The sequence below is a fragment of the Lycorma delicatula genome, chromosome 7 (assembly GCF_047948215.1).
Source record: "Lycorma delicatula isolate Av1 chromosome 7, ASM4794821v1, whole genome shotgun sequence".
Classification (NCBI taxonomy): domain Eukaryota; kingdom Metazoa; phylum Arthropoda; class Insecta; order Hemiptera; family Fulgoridae; genus Lycorma; species Lycorma delicatula.
The window spans coordinates 91985963-92004212 of NC_134461.1; the positions used below are offsets into that span (position 1 = coordinate 91985963).

At 28.5% G+C, this 18250-nt stretch overlaps 1 protein-coding gene across 1 annotated transcript in view; it reads right to left on the reverse strand.

The window, feature by feature from the left end:
* Positions 1 to 1774: 1774 nt before the first annotated feature.
* The window catches only part of LOC142327978 (toll-like receptor Tollo), a 173066-nt gene continuing 156590 nt past the window's right edge, over positions 1775 to 18250 (reverse strand). Inside the window, exon 3 of the mRNA XM_075371402.1 lies at positions 1775 to 2394. The gene's annotated coding sequence lies outside the window, so the exon portion shown is untranslated. The remainder of the gene's footprint in view (positions 2395 to 18250) is intronic.

Below are 18250 nucleotides of genomic sequence, written 5' to 3' on the forward strand. Positions count from 1 at the left end.
CTGCAGTGATGCTAAGTATCTATCGCGTGTAATTCTAAATGCACCGGTAAATGTGTGCCTTGAACAAACTCAGGCCGACCATTCCTGAGCCGTGCGGTTAATTGAAACCCGACCACCAAAGACCTCCGGTATCCATTCTATCATTCAATCCATATAAAAGCAATAAATATTAATAAATATGTTTAAAAAATCAGAAAAGTAATATATTTTACTTATTTATAGATTTTTTTTTTACGACACGGATAACTAATGCACGTAAACTCAAAAACTGGCAAAATGAACCACAAATATAAACCTTAAACCACTGTAAATTTGCAATAATATAGTAGATTTACGAGTATATATTTAGTAAATACATAATACAGTAGTAGGAACAGTTCATTATAAATTAGCGAAAATGAGAGAAATAATAAAAGGCAGTCAAAGTAATTGTCACTTTAAAACAGTATTTTATTGGCATAAATATACAAGTTTATCCCCCCAAAATACTTTTAAACCATCACATTATTACAGCACTATTTAGAATATTTTTACAGAATTATTTCAAACTTTAAATAATTTTACTTTGGATTTTTTATTTTTTCTCTCTCATGATAAAATATACGTTACATAATTTTTTAATAGTTCATAACATCAATTTAATCTTTTTTAATTGTTTTTATTTTTAAGAAATCAACAGTTTGGTTTATTTTAATGATATTTTAAGGCTTTTCAGTCTTTAGAAGCAAATAATAAAGAAATTGACAACAATAAAGTCTAAAATTTAATATTATATATTATCACTTAATAAAATATTTTTAAAATATTCATTACGAGTATATGTATACATCATTTAATTACATATTTTAAATTGTAGATAATAAAAATTATAATATAGATACATTATAATTTTTCATTATAGTGAATTAATAACAGTAAGCTACAATGAAGTTTTTTTTAATACAAAATAAATAATAATATTGATAGCATATTAAAATCAAAATTAAAATATTATAAACTACCTAAAGAATTTTCTTCACAGATTTTTTTTTTAAACTGTAAATTAATTTTTTCGAATAAAATGTCATCCCTTAAAACTCCTCCTCTCAGGAATACTTTTTAAAACAAAATCTGGTTCTATTTTTTTTTTTATAAGTATTCATTTTTAATACTCTGAAACAGTTATTTACGATAAATTGTTATTCTACTTAAAAATTGAAAAAAAATTAGATTTTTTTTAGCTAATATGCAGTATTTTCTATTATTAAAAGTATAAGGGCCTATGTATTTTTTTTTTAATTAGTAGCATAAGGTAATTAAATTCAAAATGTTAGAGAAATATTTTATAACTAAATTTGAATTTAATTTCTTTAAATAGTTTATATAATTTCATAAAAATATTAAAAAAATTTCTCAAAATACAAATATCAATAAAAATATTTATTATAAAGTTTATTTATAAATTAATTTTTGTTTTATGATTATAATTTTTCATAGTTTATTAAACAAATTTAATGTTCATATAACGATAGAAAACACACACACACACACACACACACATCTTACACAGCCGTAATTTTAGATGAGAAAATACTTATTCATTCCTTTTTTATTTTAATAAATAATTGATAAAACATTTTAAAATAAGATTATAACTTACCGCATATTATATCAATAAATTATATAATATATATTTACAGTTCTATAAATAATTTCATAAAATTTATTGAAATACATTATTTATTGATAATAAAATAGATTTAGTATTTATCTGTGTGCTAAGTAAAATGAAAAACTCTATATAAATGCAAAAAAAATCTTTAGGTAGTAATAATAATTAAATTAAACACCACAGCCAATAAAATACTATAATAATTATTTAGTAAGTAAAACAAATTAATAAATATAATAATAATAGATAATTGTTACTAAAAATATTATAATATATTTTGTAAAAAGTTATTAATTCCCGTTTTTTGTAACAATTATTTAATTTTAATAAAACAGTATCCATTTTATCTGTTAATGTTAAATTATATTTAAATACTAATTACGAAAAACAGAGTATTATAATGATTTACTATTAGTGCTAGTTTAATAAAAGATTAATTTATTGTTATATTTTATTTCTGTGGTTTTAATTTAATTAAATTAATTAATTAACTAATTAAATAATTTTCAAGTTTTAAGAAACAGACGTAAATTTAAGGAAGCTCACTCATTACTATTAATTATGTAAGGTGTTTTTAAATTTTTTTTTTAATTTTTAATTCTCAATTTTTTAGGCCAAAAAAAGCAGTTACATATATTTATTTACAATATTGGTCTTTAATATATCACTTCATCTTTTCATTAATTTATAAATAAATTAGTCTTCTAAATCACAATGAATATGCAGTATTGCCACCTGGCCACCTGAAACAAAAAAAAAATATATATATAATTAGATTATAATTCTATATATAATTCATAGTTTATACAATCAAAATACAATTAATCTAATTATAAAACAACAAAATTATGCTTAATTTTTTCCAAAGGTTCATCCATAGAAGAATTAATAAATGATTTTTATAAAGTTTAACGCTCTCCAACGGCTAAAATCTCTCAACATATTGATAAACCGCTTTCTTTAACTCCCATGTATTCCAACAGATAAGCCAGTTAGGCGTACAAAATTTTTACAAGATGGAATACATATATATTTTGTTTTATGTAATACCTAGTTACAGAGTAGAAAGCACAGTGACAGGATGTCAACAGTACTCTGTAGTGATGCCAAGGCATCTGTTCGCAGTCTACCGTATTAGTGTAAAGGTTCCGGTAAATATGTAGTCTTGAACAGAATCAGGCCGACCACTCCTGAGACGTATGGTTACTTAAAACCCAACCAAAGAACACCAGTATCCACAGTCTACCATTAGATTCCATATAAAACAATTGTCTTTACAAGGACTCGAACCTTAGATTTCTCGACTAATATATATATATATACCATAAAATATTATATTGCATTATATTAGGACAGAATTTGAGACCAGGTTTTTCCTGATAAATATGTCAGCATCAGGATTGATTTTTTGTACAACCACCCACGTAGGGTAGTAGGTCAAACCGCCACCACCAACCCGCATACACACTTAAATATAAGGGCATTGTAAATTAGATCCTCATATCCTTACTGTTTAGTCAAAACACAGAGAACATATCCGGAGAACAAGGGATAATCGATAAAAGGAAAGGGGAGATAGTAAGAAAAGTACGTGTGCCTGTATTGTAATAGTTGTTAAGAAACAACATTGTATGTTTTATATTCATCTGTTATATAATGTACCTATGTTGTGCTTAGCTTTAAGATGTGTTGATCTAAATTGGGTTAATGACGGTGTGAACTCATATATTACAAAAAAAGGCTTTTTCGTGTTCGTGTATATATCTTGTATTGCCGTGTCTACTGCATCTGACATCCGAGTGGAAATGTATCTTTATAGTGCCGTGGGTTTAATGGATACTGGTAGTTTTATTATAATATTAAAAAAACCACAAGGCTTAAAAAATACTGAAGCCTGGGTCGAAACGTAGCTACATTTAGGGCCAGTGAGTTAGCCTTTTTGCTGAGGACGTCTTGGCTCAACCACACGCAAAAGTGGCTTGGGTCGGGGCGCTTCCAAGGACCCTCATGGTATCATGGGCTCGCGCGCGAGTTGGGTGACGGGTATGCGCAAGGCATACCTGGACTCCGGTTAGGTTAGGGCAGGAAAGGATAGCTCTCCTGAGGAGGGGCATTTTGCTCAACCGGAAGAGGAGGTCAGAATGCTCTTACGATCCAGGAGAGACCCCGATGGGTGGTTCCGCAAGGAACCTAAACTAGGGATGGGCAGTCAACGTCACGACACTTGGATGCGACCGGGGCAACATCAATGGCGGTTACCCGTTACCCCTGGAACGTTTAAAAAAGTTAAAAAAGTAAGAAAATACGAACAGAGAGATCACAAAATAAGATGAATAACCACCAGTCAGAATAGACTAATTTACAGCCCCATGTATCCAGGTGTCAATCCTGTCATAATACTTCAAGAAATTGAAATATCATTACCTAAAATGGTAACAGCGTATTTTTACATTAACAAGATTATTACATTGGCTAGCTCTTACACTGAAGTTATTGATATCGCATTAACTTCGAAGGAAATCCTGTTCAGATTGCTAAAACTATTTTTATTTCCTCTCACTAAACGTTATATTTCCAAATTTCTGGTATAATTAACGACAAATTAAATTTAAATTTATAGTTTAGATTTTCTCATTCTTAATTACATTATTTGTACGTTAAGATTTCATTTGCTTTTTAATGATAATTTAAAGTAATTAATTAATGTTTTGGATATTATTTTTTCACTTTTAAAATACTTCTATACTTTATTATTAATTTCAGTTGATAATTGATTATTAGTTTCTTTTTTTTTTTAATTTACACTTAATAACGGTAAATCCTCTACCATCAGGATAATATGTTTTTATTTAAATTTTAAAGATTTCAAGCACTGAACTGCAAGAGATAATTCCATTAAAAATTAATTTTACTTTAGAATTGACAAATAAATTTGATAGAAATGATATTCCTTAATTCCTCCTCCTCTCACCCCCCCCCCCCAAAAAAAAAACGGATGTAAAAAGATTAATTCGGTTACACAGTGTGGTTGGGGGAGGAGTTGAAATTGAATTTTCTTTACATTTTGACATATGAGGAGTACGAAAATATCATTCACTTAAAACGAAATTTCCTTATACATATATAAATTTATGTATAAAATTTGTGCCTCAAAAAACTCCAAAACTGCTACGTCAATTTTATCAAAATTTAGATATTTTATAGCAGTGTATTTGAAGTTACGCATTCGTAACTTCAAGAACGAGTCGTTCTTGATTTAGCTCAATTTAAGTTCAAAAAAATTTGAGCGGAGCAAGTTTGAAGCGTGGTTCGTTATAATGCTGCAAGTTGGAACTTGCCGGCCTCCGTGGCGCGAATGATAGCATCTCGCCCTTTCATCCGGAGGTTCCGGGTTTGAATCCCGGTCAGGCATGGCATTTTCACACACGCTACAAACCATTCATCTCATTCTATAAAGCAATGCCTAAAGGTGGTCCCGGAGGTTACAAAAAAAAAAAAAAAAAAAAAGTTGGAACGTTGACGTTTCATTATCTTCGGTATCTATTGTTAGCAATATTAAAACAACTTAAAAAATGCATTACAACAAAATTAAATTAACGAAAAGTCGATCTTTGCAAAAATTTTTGTAAATTACAAAATATCCTTTAACATAAAAAGTAAACTATTAATTATTTACTTAATAGTGTAATAAAAAATAACAATATTAAAAAAAATTCCTAATTTTTAATTAGATTTCAAGTTACACTAAATTCATTTTACGCTAAATTATTTTAACGTAACTTTGATCTAATGAAGAATAAAATACTACACATATACGCACTACCGCTCGCACTCGCCTAATTCAATTATTAAAATAAAACGAGATAGGAACCCAGTAACCTTCAATTTATGACAGCTTTTTTTATTATAATTAATCATAAAAAAATTATAGTTAATTAATTTAACGTAAATAAATTTTATTTTAACTTTTATTAGAGGTTTTTCCTTTATACAGAAAGCTATTATGTATATATACGGCTACTAACTATTAATGGCATTTATAGTTAATAGCTTATTTAACAACAAATATAATTATTTTTTATTTTTTGTTTTTTTTTTAAAATACTTCTTTCATCTTCAGTTAAAATAAAAAATTATAAAAATCTATTATTAGAGCCAATTAATTTTATTAGTTCTTTAACATAAAATGTTGAAACACAAACAGAATTACACCGCTGTCCGTCCTTACACAGTAGGCTTACATCAGTAATAGTAAGGATGTAATATTATATACGTTACGTCATCTCAGTTTATTTCTAAAAAAATAATTATAATTTATCTATGTTGATATTTATAATTCACTACTATTTACGCAGTATGTAATTAAATAATAATTTCTTTATGACTAAAAAATTATTTACAAAAAAAAATTAATAAAAAATAACATAACATTCGTTGTAGAGGAAATTAGCAAGAGAAAAACTGCATCCTGTTACACGAACATTAATTTGGGTTAGTAATTTTAATACAAATGAAAATGATTATTCAACTTTAATTATACAATAGCATTCAGAATATTATTTGGGATTTCAATAGGTAATTATTATAATTAACACATAATTAATTAACATAACAATTAACGATATTAGCATTAATTCAATTTCATGAGAACAATATTAAACGTAACATTTTTCACTGTGATAATTTTTTTAGATTTATATAGGTTTTAAGGCTTATATTATTTTTTTTCCTAACGTATACGTTGCAATCTATTCAACTTCCCCACCACGGCTCAACGAGATGAGAATGATATATATAACATGTAAATGAGATTTAGTATTGTGAATACTCAGGCCGACCATTCCTGAGACGTGTAGTTATTTTAACTCCAGCCACCAAAGTACAATGATATACACTGTCTAGTATTCAAATCCGTATAAAAGCAATTAATTTTTACTAAGATTTGAACCTCAGAACCTTTGACTTCCAAAATCAGCTGTTAAACAATTGATTTGTAACAAGTTAACCATTAGACCAGTCCGGGTGGCATATTAAACGAGAGTTAAACCTAACATTTTTCACTGCGATACGTTTTTTTTTTCTTTTTTTCTTAAGCTTTATATAACTTTAGAAAATGAGATACAGGGATGTTAACCCCTCCACAAATACCAAAAATTAGTACAAACAGGAAGAAGAGATTACTGTAACAGGCGAAGTTTAAGTGATGAGCAATCTAAATATAGACGATAAAAAGAAAAACGATAAAAGTGGTAAATCTGAGAAATAAGTGGGGTGGGGTTGAATTACTGTTTGATTTTTACAAATAGTATTACTATTATAATCAACTAAAAGTATTAGCATATTCAATTAAAAATTCAATTTTCTTTTAGATTACCTTCAATCAAAAAATTTTCTTTATTTAATAACCCGTAGTTGTTAGGTAGATTTCATAAGAAAGCTACCTATTGTAATGGCTACTATGATTCGACTTCGTAAAATTTCGACATATCTTACCGTCTCACATCCCTCAGACCTCAAAACCACTGTCAGCTCAAAAGTGTATACATACATATATGTATATATATATTTTACTTTCTTGTGGACACGATAACTGCCGTAATTTTGCGCCAATGACTTTCAAATTGTTCCTTAAAAATAACTCGTCCCAAAATTTCGGTTGAGTTCGTTAAGAGCCAAAATCGAACTATGGTTTTTTTTGGAAAAAGCAAAGTATCGCTACAACTTTCTTATTAAGTAAAATCGAATCTGTTTAAAGTTCCTAGTATTCTTTGGATAAGGGCCTAAAACTAAGATAAAAAAGAATCATACCTCCCTTAATAGGCACGGTATCGAATCCTTTAATAAACTATTGGCGCAAAAAAGAACCGGATTAAAAATTGGAGAACTATGCTCAAATATAAAAAGTTTGCACACATCATCTTTGTATAAAGAAGAAACAACCTTGTTATAAACCTCTATTGAAAGAAACCTAAAAAACTTTGTCTTTGGTTTATCAAACGTTTGACATGAATTTACCACAATAGAATAATAAAATGTCAAATAATAATAGACTCAAATAATGTCAAATAATAATTTTTACTTACTTCGCGTTAAATTAAAAATTCCAATCAAAGAAAAACTAGTCGTGTAACAGCAACATAAAACTTAATAAGTAACTCCATAGTATGGAGTTACTATATATTCAAGAAGTTATCGTTTTTACATATTATTTTAAAAGCTGCAGAAATAGTTACCTCGAAATCTATTTAGATCTAATTATTTTTTGCTGCTTTTAAAACAATCTATAAAAAATTAGACATTTCAATCAAAGATTTGGAGAATTTTAATCGACGCCATTCTTTGCATAATCAATCTTAAGTTATATTCACATATTAATACATCCTTTATAAAAAATATAGCAAAAATCACTACGCAGATTTTCTCAGTAGTCGTATGATGTATTCAAATTCTGTAGCGTCACCTGTTCATCAGACAATTCCCAGAATTTTGGAAATTACAATATAAACAGAGATAATTTCTAACAATTTTTTTCTTCATTCATTTTCTAATTTCTAAAATCAATATCTACCTTTAGCTAATCTGAATTAATACCGTTTTTTTTTTTTGCAAAATTAAAACTGTTTACTCATCAGTGAGAGTCTTGTTAAAATTTCAAATTTTCAGAGAAGTGAAGTAATCGGGCTTTTCGCCTCTCCATACAATTTGTATTTTATTTAGTGGTTTTAGATTTTTATGTACAGTTCTATATTTATTACTATTAAAGGTATAAAATTTGTTGTATTATTTTTTCCTATTTCTTAAATCACAAACAACAGTTTGAATGTTACAAGTCTTGCAGCTGCAAAATGTCAATAACGTCCAAGATATTGTAATGTGTGTAAATTTTATATATATATATAATAAAAATTCATCTTTCATTTTAAAAATAATTATTTATTTTTAAATAAATAGATGATGCATACTTTTATTATTTAAAATAAAAATTTTGTTTCTAGAAAATATTGTTAATTTTTTCTATAACTTAGAAAAATTAGCATATAATTATAGAAGTATATATTTTTGCGACTATATGCGATTAGTTTTTAAAAAAAAAGTACATTTAGATCTTCTATAAAACGATTTTCAAACAAGCAACCAAATCAGCTGAAATTACAAAAACTAATTTAATTCAAGAAAATTTCGATACTAAAGAGTTGTCCTTGTAAACGAGGAAAATAATAAAAAAAAGTAGTATCTTGTTTCGTACGACTTTCACAGTTTATGAAAATTTTACAACATCCATAACTAAAGAGCTTAGTAAAATGCCATGAGAAAATAAATAATTCGTATGCAATAATTTTTTTTTCAGCGATATGAATTCTGAATAATAAACAAAAAGGCAATTTTTTTGCATAAATTAACAGTAGAAGAGCTATTTTCGAGCACCCCATTAAAAAAAATTCATTACAAAAATTTTGCAGACAATTACAATATGAAATCTATAAGTTTTTATGTTTCCGCTAAATATTTAATAATCGATGGATGAAGCAGTTACTTAATGAAAAACCATAAATAACAAAAGAAAATAAACAAAAATGTGATTGATTTTCACAAAATTATTTAATTTTAAAATTAATTAAAAAAATAACATTATTAACAAAAATATATATTTCTATTACTACAAGCAATTAGTACAAAATAAAAAAATACATTAAGCCATAAAATTAAAAAATCTGATATGGACACCACACGACTTCCTTGTACGCCTATTAAATTACACATACTTTTTATATATTTGTATTTTTATTACATTTTTTCATATTTATTTTTTCTGTTATTGTTGAATTATTATTTATTGTAATTTTTTTTTACAATTTGAGGTTAATAATTAATTATTATTAATAAATCAATATATTTAAATTAAAAAAAAAGAAATGTAGTCGGATTCGAACCGATGTGCCTTCCCTTGTAAGATTCACATATTTCATTAATTAAAATTTTATTCGGCTATAACTCTGGAACCAATGAAAATAAGTACCACTTATGATATATCATTGAAACGCTCTCAATGAGAGCTTATTACTTCAGTTAAGAAAAAGTCCAAAACCCTAATTTTCTTTGATTTTGAGCTTTTTTGGACCCTTTTGGTCCAGTCGATTGCAATCAAAAGGGGAGGTACACAATTAGATTATATTGGTTTGCTTGGCATTTCTCCCGCCACCACCCCATTCGGTCGTCCTAAAGCATACGATCAAATGTCTGTGCCACAAACGGCTACTAAGCCTCGAACAGTTTAGCGACCAGTTTTCTAAATAGCTCCTAGAGCTTACCTAACAGCGTGAGCGGACTAAGCGCGGAGCCATATACCTCCGGCTTACGTGTCCCAACCGCTCACTTGTCATATATTTGCTAAAATGGGTAGGCACACACCATTAACTACTAAAAATATATATGACATCCATAAATTAAAATTCATTTCGTCTAAATAGCGATTCGTTACCACGCCTAGGTCGCTGAATGCCAACAAGTACCTGTTCACCATATTAAAGTGCTTAGAGCCTTAATTAGGCTGGTGGTCAGCCATATATATATATATATATATATATATATCTAGGTTAGCTTCCCAGAGCTGTGCAGTACGAGTCTTTTCCCTTAGGTAAACTACTGATGTCGTTTGAACAAAGCAACCGCATCAAGGACTCACACACGGTCCGACATGCGGCTCTCGCCACATTGACTCGCCGCTTGGTACGCAATTAGATGTTACAACAGTATTAAATCCAAAATTACAATACTCTACCGGTAATAGTTTTTGAATTATGCGTGATACATTCATACAGATGTCACGCCGAAACTAGTCAAAATGGATTCAGGGATGGTCAAAATAGATATTTCCGTTGAAATCTGAAAACTGAGATTTTTCGCGATTAGAATAGGAAATTACAATACAAAAGAAAAATTAATTTTAACAAATATTATAGCTTGATCTTCTATAAGATGATGTTCAAACACCCAAATCATCTGTAATTATAAAAATTAATTTAATTCTAAAAAAATTTGATTTTGTTTTAATCTGTTTAAATTAATTTTGTGAAATCAAATAACATAAATATTTAATAGGAAATATAAGAAAAATATTATAAGAAACTTGTACCATTTTGCTTTCATTCATGTATAAATTAAATGGTGTTTTTAAACATTAAATGTAGAGTATTTAATTTTTAAATACCCTACATTTAAACATTAACATTTTTAAGTGTTTGAACAAATTTGCTTATTATATAGGAAAATTATTTTTAAGATTATTCATAATCTGTTAAACAAATTGGTTCTAGGGTCAATTCTTCTTAATGTTTTTAAACGTTTACATTTATGATATCACATTTTTTATATGCCGCTTAATAATCGAGTATCATCTGGTTTTCATCAACCGGTTTAATCGATGTAGAACGATATCAGTTATATGATATTTTGAGGTTAAATACTAATTTAACCTCGAAAAAAAATATGTCACGAAATTAATCGTTAGTTATCGATGTGTGTGTTCGCATAGGAGCACGTGCGTACAGATGAATAAGCATCAGTTCATTGTTTTCATAATGAATGTTGATTTATAATGGGTAGTTAATGAAAGTGTTAAAACCCTACAGAAGACAAACAACGAACATCTGCACCGAAATAATTCAGCGAGTGTAGTATAGAAAAGACGGGTGTGGTGAAGCATCTCGAAGTGCACGTACAATATGTATATATAAACTCGAAGTGACAAGAAACCGAGCGAAGTGAAGCGTGCAGCTCTGGGCTCCTATTACGTCGCGTCGGTTGGATTCCTATAATGTGGTAATTAGAATGCGGAAGCTTGAACGGCAAGAGGCGTCGGGACGCTCAGTCGTTAATGTCGGCCGGGCGTCTTGCTCACCCCACTCTATCAAAATTACAACTACCACCTTCTCCCCCAACCCTTATACTCGCTTAATTGCACTAACGTTTCAACCCTTAAACCTCCAATTAAATGCAATTCATTTATTACAAAACCCTCAAATTTACTGCGTATAGAAATTACTCCTTAGTTCTCTATTTCATCAACTCTCTCTATGTAGTTATATCCTTTTAGATGCAGACGTTGAGGTGTTAATTACAAAATAGCCATCCCATAAGTTTCATTAGGTTGACTATTAAGCATAAAAATTTTCTCCCGTTTTTACTTTCAAATTTATTACGACGTAATGATTAAACTAAGACAATTCAGTAACAAGAATCAATTTTTTAATTTTCTCTATTTCCTTTATACGTTTGTATTATACTTTTATTTTACTGATTCTAAATTCTTTTTTAATTAAAAAATGTTAGTTAGATTATATTTATCATATTTTAGATAAGAGAACTGAATTCAAAATCATCATAAAATAATACGAATTGCTCTTAGATAGGCCTTTGATAATAATGATTTATTATTGATTATTTATTTACATGGAAATTTTTTATTATAAGAATTAATAATGTTTGGATAAATCTTAGATAAACTTTATCTGATTTTTCAATCTGAAATAATTGTTTTACCGTAAAACAACCAAAAGATTACAAAGCAAATAATAATAAAGGCTCACAAAGTCGATCAATTCAAAATATTTAAATCATTAATTTTAATAGAAATCTATAAAAGATTTTATGTTAATAAAATATCTAGAGTATTAAATATTATTGTAATAAAAGTTTTGTAAACGAAATATATTTCCGTAAATAACCGTGGTTTAAGCTTCAATTTTTGTTTGAAACCATCCATTGTACCATAAAAAAAAAAAATTATTTAATTTTTATATTTTCTATTTAAGAAAACTAATCATTGGTTTTTTATCCATTTTTATCTTAATATAGACTTAAAGAAAAAATTAATACTTTTAATTTGCAAAACAATTACAACTTTAAAACAAAATCTTATATTTGTGAATTACATTACAATTCCACCGGGCTGATCTAGTGGTTATCTGTCGTCGCAAATCAGGTGTATATCAGCTGATTTTTGAAATCAAAGGTTCTGAAGTTCAAATCTTAGTAAATCTTAGCTGCTTTTATACGGATTTGAGACAGTTATCGCAATCGAGACTTGTTTCAAATCCTAGTAAAAGCTGTTACTTTTATATGGATTTGAATACCTTGATCGTCGATACCGGTGTTTTTTGGTGGTTGGATTCAATTAACTACACATCTCAGAAACGGTCGAGCTGAGACTGTAAAAGACTATACTTCATTTACATTCATACATATCATCCTCATTCATCCTCTGAAGTAATAATATCTTACGGTGGTTCCGGAGGCTAAACGGAAAAGTATTTGAAACAGTGGATATCGGTGTACTTTTGGTGGTTAGGGTTCAAATAATCATACTTCTCAGGAATGGTCGGCCTGAGTCTGTAAAAGACATCTCATTTACATGTAATACATATCATCCTCATATTATTGGGGTTGCTTATTGTTCACTTTATTTTATTTTCCTGTTTAGCCTCTGGTAATTGCCTTTCTGATAATACTTCAGAGGATGAATGAGGATGATATGTATGAGTGTAAATGAAGTGTAGTCTTGTACATTCTCAGTTCGACCATTCCTGAGATGTGTGGTTAATTGAAACCCAACTACCAAAGAACACCGGTATCCACGATCTAGTATTCAAATCCGTGTCAAAATAAGTGACTTTACTAGGAGTTGAACACTGGAACTCTCGACTTCCAAATCAGCTGATTTGGGAAGACGCGTTCACCACTAGACCAAGGCGGTGGGTCGCTCTTTGTTCACTAGTGGAACAGATTGCAACGTGAACATTAGGGAAAAAATGTATTTCATTAAAATTCATAACTTTTTTAAGGATAAAATAAATATGTTATTTTATTAATTAAAAACTACTTATATATATAATGGAATTGTTACGTTAATATTGATAAATAGTATAAAAATTAATTCAAAATCTTGTACAACAAGGATATTTTTCTGTGGGGAGACCTGAGACTACTCCCATCCAAGGATTCAGATAAAGATAACATAGATCAATGTAGTTAGATAAGTTAGACTATGAACAAGTTATGGTAAGCTAAAAAACTTTCTCAGCTTAAATAATTAATTTTTTCAAAATTTCATACCTCCCCCACTACAACAACGGTGTGTACGAATACAGATTAAAAACATTATGCTGCACATATTTTGTAGTTATACGTTTACTAGCATCCATTAATTATTTTATTTTTATTAAGAAAGACGTAAAGAAATGGCCATCAACTTGTCATAATCTCTCTTTTTCTAGTTCATGTAAATTTGAAAAGAAAACGATCAGTAAGCAATTGGAAAATAACTGTTATAATTTAAAAATAAATATGAATTAAAATTCAATATCTAAGTATCCTTCTAGGCCGGCTTCCGTGGCGCGAGTGGTAGCGTCTCGGCCTTTCATCCGGTGGTCTTGGGATTCGAATCCCGGTCAAGCATGGCATTTATACACACGCTACAAATCATCTAATCCTCTGAAGTAATAATACCTAACAGTGGTCTCGGAGGTTAAGAAAAAGTATCCTAGAAGGTTTTTACCAAACTATTATTAAGTTACCAATGGTGTTATAGATGGTTGGTAACAGTTTCATAAAAATTTTCTGTAAACTTAATTTACGTATTTAGGAAGTGAATATATTTTATACGGTCTTTTAAAAGTTTAGACCAGATTTTGTAATACTGATCAACAGATTTATTTAAATCTATCTATTTAGTTTAGAAATGAAAGGTTCTTAATCATTTGTTATGAAAGAATCGAGATTGTCTAATTAAAAAAAAAAAAGGTAAATGAAATAAGTGAAAAAAAAAAATCGAGTAAATTTCTTTAATATCTTGATAAATCTTTTTCTGTTTTTTTAGATAAGCAGTTCATCTATTCTCCGCCTTTAATGCAAGTACAATTAGAAAAACAAAATGAGTTTTTTAACAGCGATAAAAGGATGCACGAAAAATAAATAGTGAAAAAAACGAACAAAATTTAAATAAGCCAATAAAAAATATCGATTGACGAATGTAAAAAAAAAAATGTCTAAATTGGACTTTCAAAAAAATTGTTTAATTATTAAACTAAAACAAAGAACACATGTTGTTAGACTTTAATATAATGGTAAAACTTTGTTGTTCACGATTCTGGAACGGGGTAAAACCTAGACCGGCCGTCCCGTATGGAAGTATAAAAAAAACTTAGAACCTAAGCAACTAATATCAAAAACAGTTCGTGTTTTTGAATCAATAGCGTTATGTGTTTTAGATACAGGCATGCTTATGAATAGATAAATTTTATAATATCCAAACTGTAAACTTTAAAGGATTTATTATCATAGAATTACATTAAAGGATATATTTTATTAACTTTTTGTATATATATATATATATATATATATATATATATATTTTATTCATATACATTTATTTCGTTTTTTAACCGACATCATTAGGGTTACAAATATATTTGTAGAGGAGAAGGAAAAATAGTCTATAATGAAGACTGGTTTGTTGATAAAAGGGATGGACTGTTACAGGGTTGTATTCAAATTATTTTTCCACCCCTTTTGGGCTCCTCCTACCGACTACAACAGATACCGCTGCAGTATTGCATTGTAGGGATCAAGGTTAATCCGCTGATACCATTATTCCTCATTTGTACTAAATACACCACCATATAACCGTACACACGCCGTCCTCCTCTGATCACGGCTTCAGTTTAAGCTAACTACTAAAACAACCCCTTTCTCTATAAACTTGTTTACCCCTCTTTACCTAAACTTTTCCCCTCTTTTGCTAGCATCCTATCACATACAAATGATCCAATAAGCCTTCATCACTCCCTTTTTTTATACGGCCATATCTTATGGATAAAAACAAATTAGTTTTACGCAAGTTAACATTTAACTTAACGATAACGTAAAGAAAAAAAAACAATAAGCAGCCGTCATAATTTATAATCTTTATGAATAAATTTTAATTAAAAATCAGCATACGAATCCAGATTTCTCTGGATAATGCGTATTGCACCTCTCCCTAGTGACAGAAGTACTTTACAATGGGCCAGATTAATATTAAAACATAAATATTTTACAGGTAAATTCGATTCAAATATAATCTCAAACAACTGTGAAAAATTCCGAATTTCGAAAAGTAAAATTTATATAAAAAATAATTTCTTTCAATAAATGGTGATAAGCTATTTATATAAAAAAACTGATAACACAATTGTTGGATTTTCCTGTCAGGCGGCTTTTTCTGATGCACGGTTTCACGGTTTACGCACAGATACATAACTTAGTTTAAAATATTTCTCATTTTATTTTAATATAACAGATGTACGTCAGTGCTACTCTAGCGTTCCTTGTGGTGAGAGGGAATATTATTGACGCACTATACCCACTAAGACACTAGTTTATTTTGAGGATTTTTTGGGATGGGTGCGATTTTGCAAAACTATTTTTTGCAAATATTATTATTTTTTAATTTTTAATAAATGTGCTTATGAAAAATAAACTAAATCTTATAACAAATAGGCAAAATCTCGATAAATGTGGGTAACCTTGCTCTACAGTCTCACCCCCTTGACCTTTTAAGTTGAAAATTTAATGGCATCAAAATCCCATATATAGAAGTAATCTGATCAAGTTTGGTCAAAATCGATCCGGTAATTCTGGAGATATAAGGAGTGAGATACCGAACATACAAACATCCGGAAAATTTCCATCCCGTTTTCTGGGTTCCTTAGGTGTCATACGTAAAGATCAGGGGAAAACCGCATTGCCCAAATTGGACCGATTACAATACTTTTTCTTCTAAACTTATAGCTCTGCTATAGCAATAGACGGGAAAGTAAAAATACTAGAACATATTTCAATAAAAACCGTTTAAAACATTACGCGTATTATATTTTTCGATTTGTTTTATTTTTTAAATTGGTGAAAACGTTTTAAACTAAAATATGACCGAGTTCCTGTTTAAAAATAAGAAAAAAAAGTTTATAATTTTTATAATCTTAAAGTGAAAAAAAAATTTCGTACATTTAAATTTACGGCTTACATGATTTGTAATTCTTTATTTTTGTTAGCATACAGAGATTTATTTGAATTAGGTAAAGTGAAATGTAGTATTTTTAAAATGTTATTTGTATTTATATGTTACACATATAAATCATTATATAAATTGTCTTTTTTTATTCATATTTATTATAAAATTAATAAAATCTACATTAACACTAGGCTGTTTTTTATCCCATCGTTTCTTCTTAATTTTTCATTAAATCCATTTAATGGAAATTTAAGTTTAAATATTACTTCTCTCATTAACATATATATTATTCAACTCAAACAGCTTGTTTTATTTTCAGTATTTTTATAACTTTAATCCTTAGGTCACATAATATGTTAATTCCGAGCTACATAAAAAAAATAAATTATACAATAAAAAACTCTTGAGCAGTTCTGCGCATTAAGACCGACTTTTTGTTTCCGATGCCCTAACTAGTTTGTAGTCAGAATCGCACAGATTTTCAGAATAAAACACACTACATACGTATGATTAACGAGTATACCCTACACACAAGCATCAAATTTCAACTCATTCACCATTGCGACTCACTGCATAAGTGCGTATAAAAATATATCATTACACAGTCATTACACTCATACATATCATCCTCATTCATCGTCTGAAGTATTATCTAAACGGTAGTTACCGGAGGCTAAACAGAAAAGAAAGAAGTCAACATAACCTCAAATTTAGGTTATGGTAACCATAAATTGAGCGTAACCCAACAACGATTCAACCAATTTTGATCAAATTTTTACATACAAAACTTAGAGTACACTACTATTATCTTTCTAAATTTCAATAAAATTGATCTAGTAGTTTTGGAGATTTTCGAGACACAACATTTTTAAATTTTATGAAACAATTGAATGTAACTCGTGAATAACTAAACCAAACTTCAACAAATTTTCGCATGCACAACTTCAGATACATTATTACAGCGAATCTAAATTTCAATGAAATTGACCAAGTAATTTTGAAGAGTTTTGAGCCACAAAATTTTATACATGAATGGTATTTTCGTAATTCTCATAACTTTAAACGTAAAGAAAATTCAGTTTCACCCTCCCCCCCTAATCACTCCTTTCGACCGAAACTAATAGGTACTTTTCATCGAAAAGTTGGTAAAAAATAGCAAAACAAAAAAATTAACAAAAAACTTTGACGTACTAAACTTCTGTCTTACGAATATAGTTTTACCTAAAATAGCGGATCATAAAATGTTTTCTGGTTTTTTTTTATATTGCTATTATTGAATTATTATTTATTGTAAAACCTCTTGTACAATCAGAGGTTAATAATTATTAATAAATAAATATATTTAAATTTAAAAAAAGAAGGAAATGAAGTTGGATTTAAACCGATGTGCCTTCCTCTAGTAAGATCCAAATATTTCAATAATTGAAATTTAATTTGTCTATAACTCTGGAACTAATGAAAATAAGTACCACTTATAATATCGTTGTAAAGCTTTCAATCAGGACTTATTACTGCAGTTAAGAAAAAGTCCAAAATCCAGATTTTTTTGATTC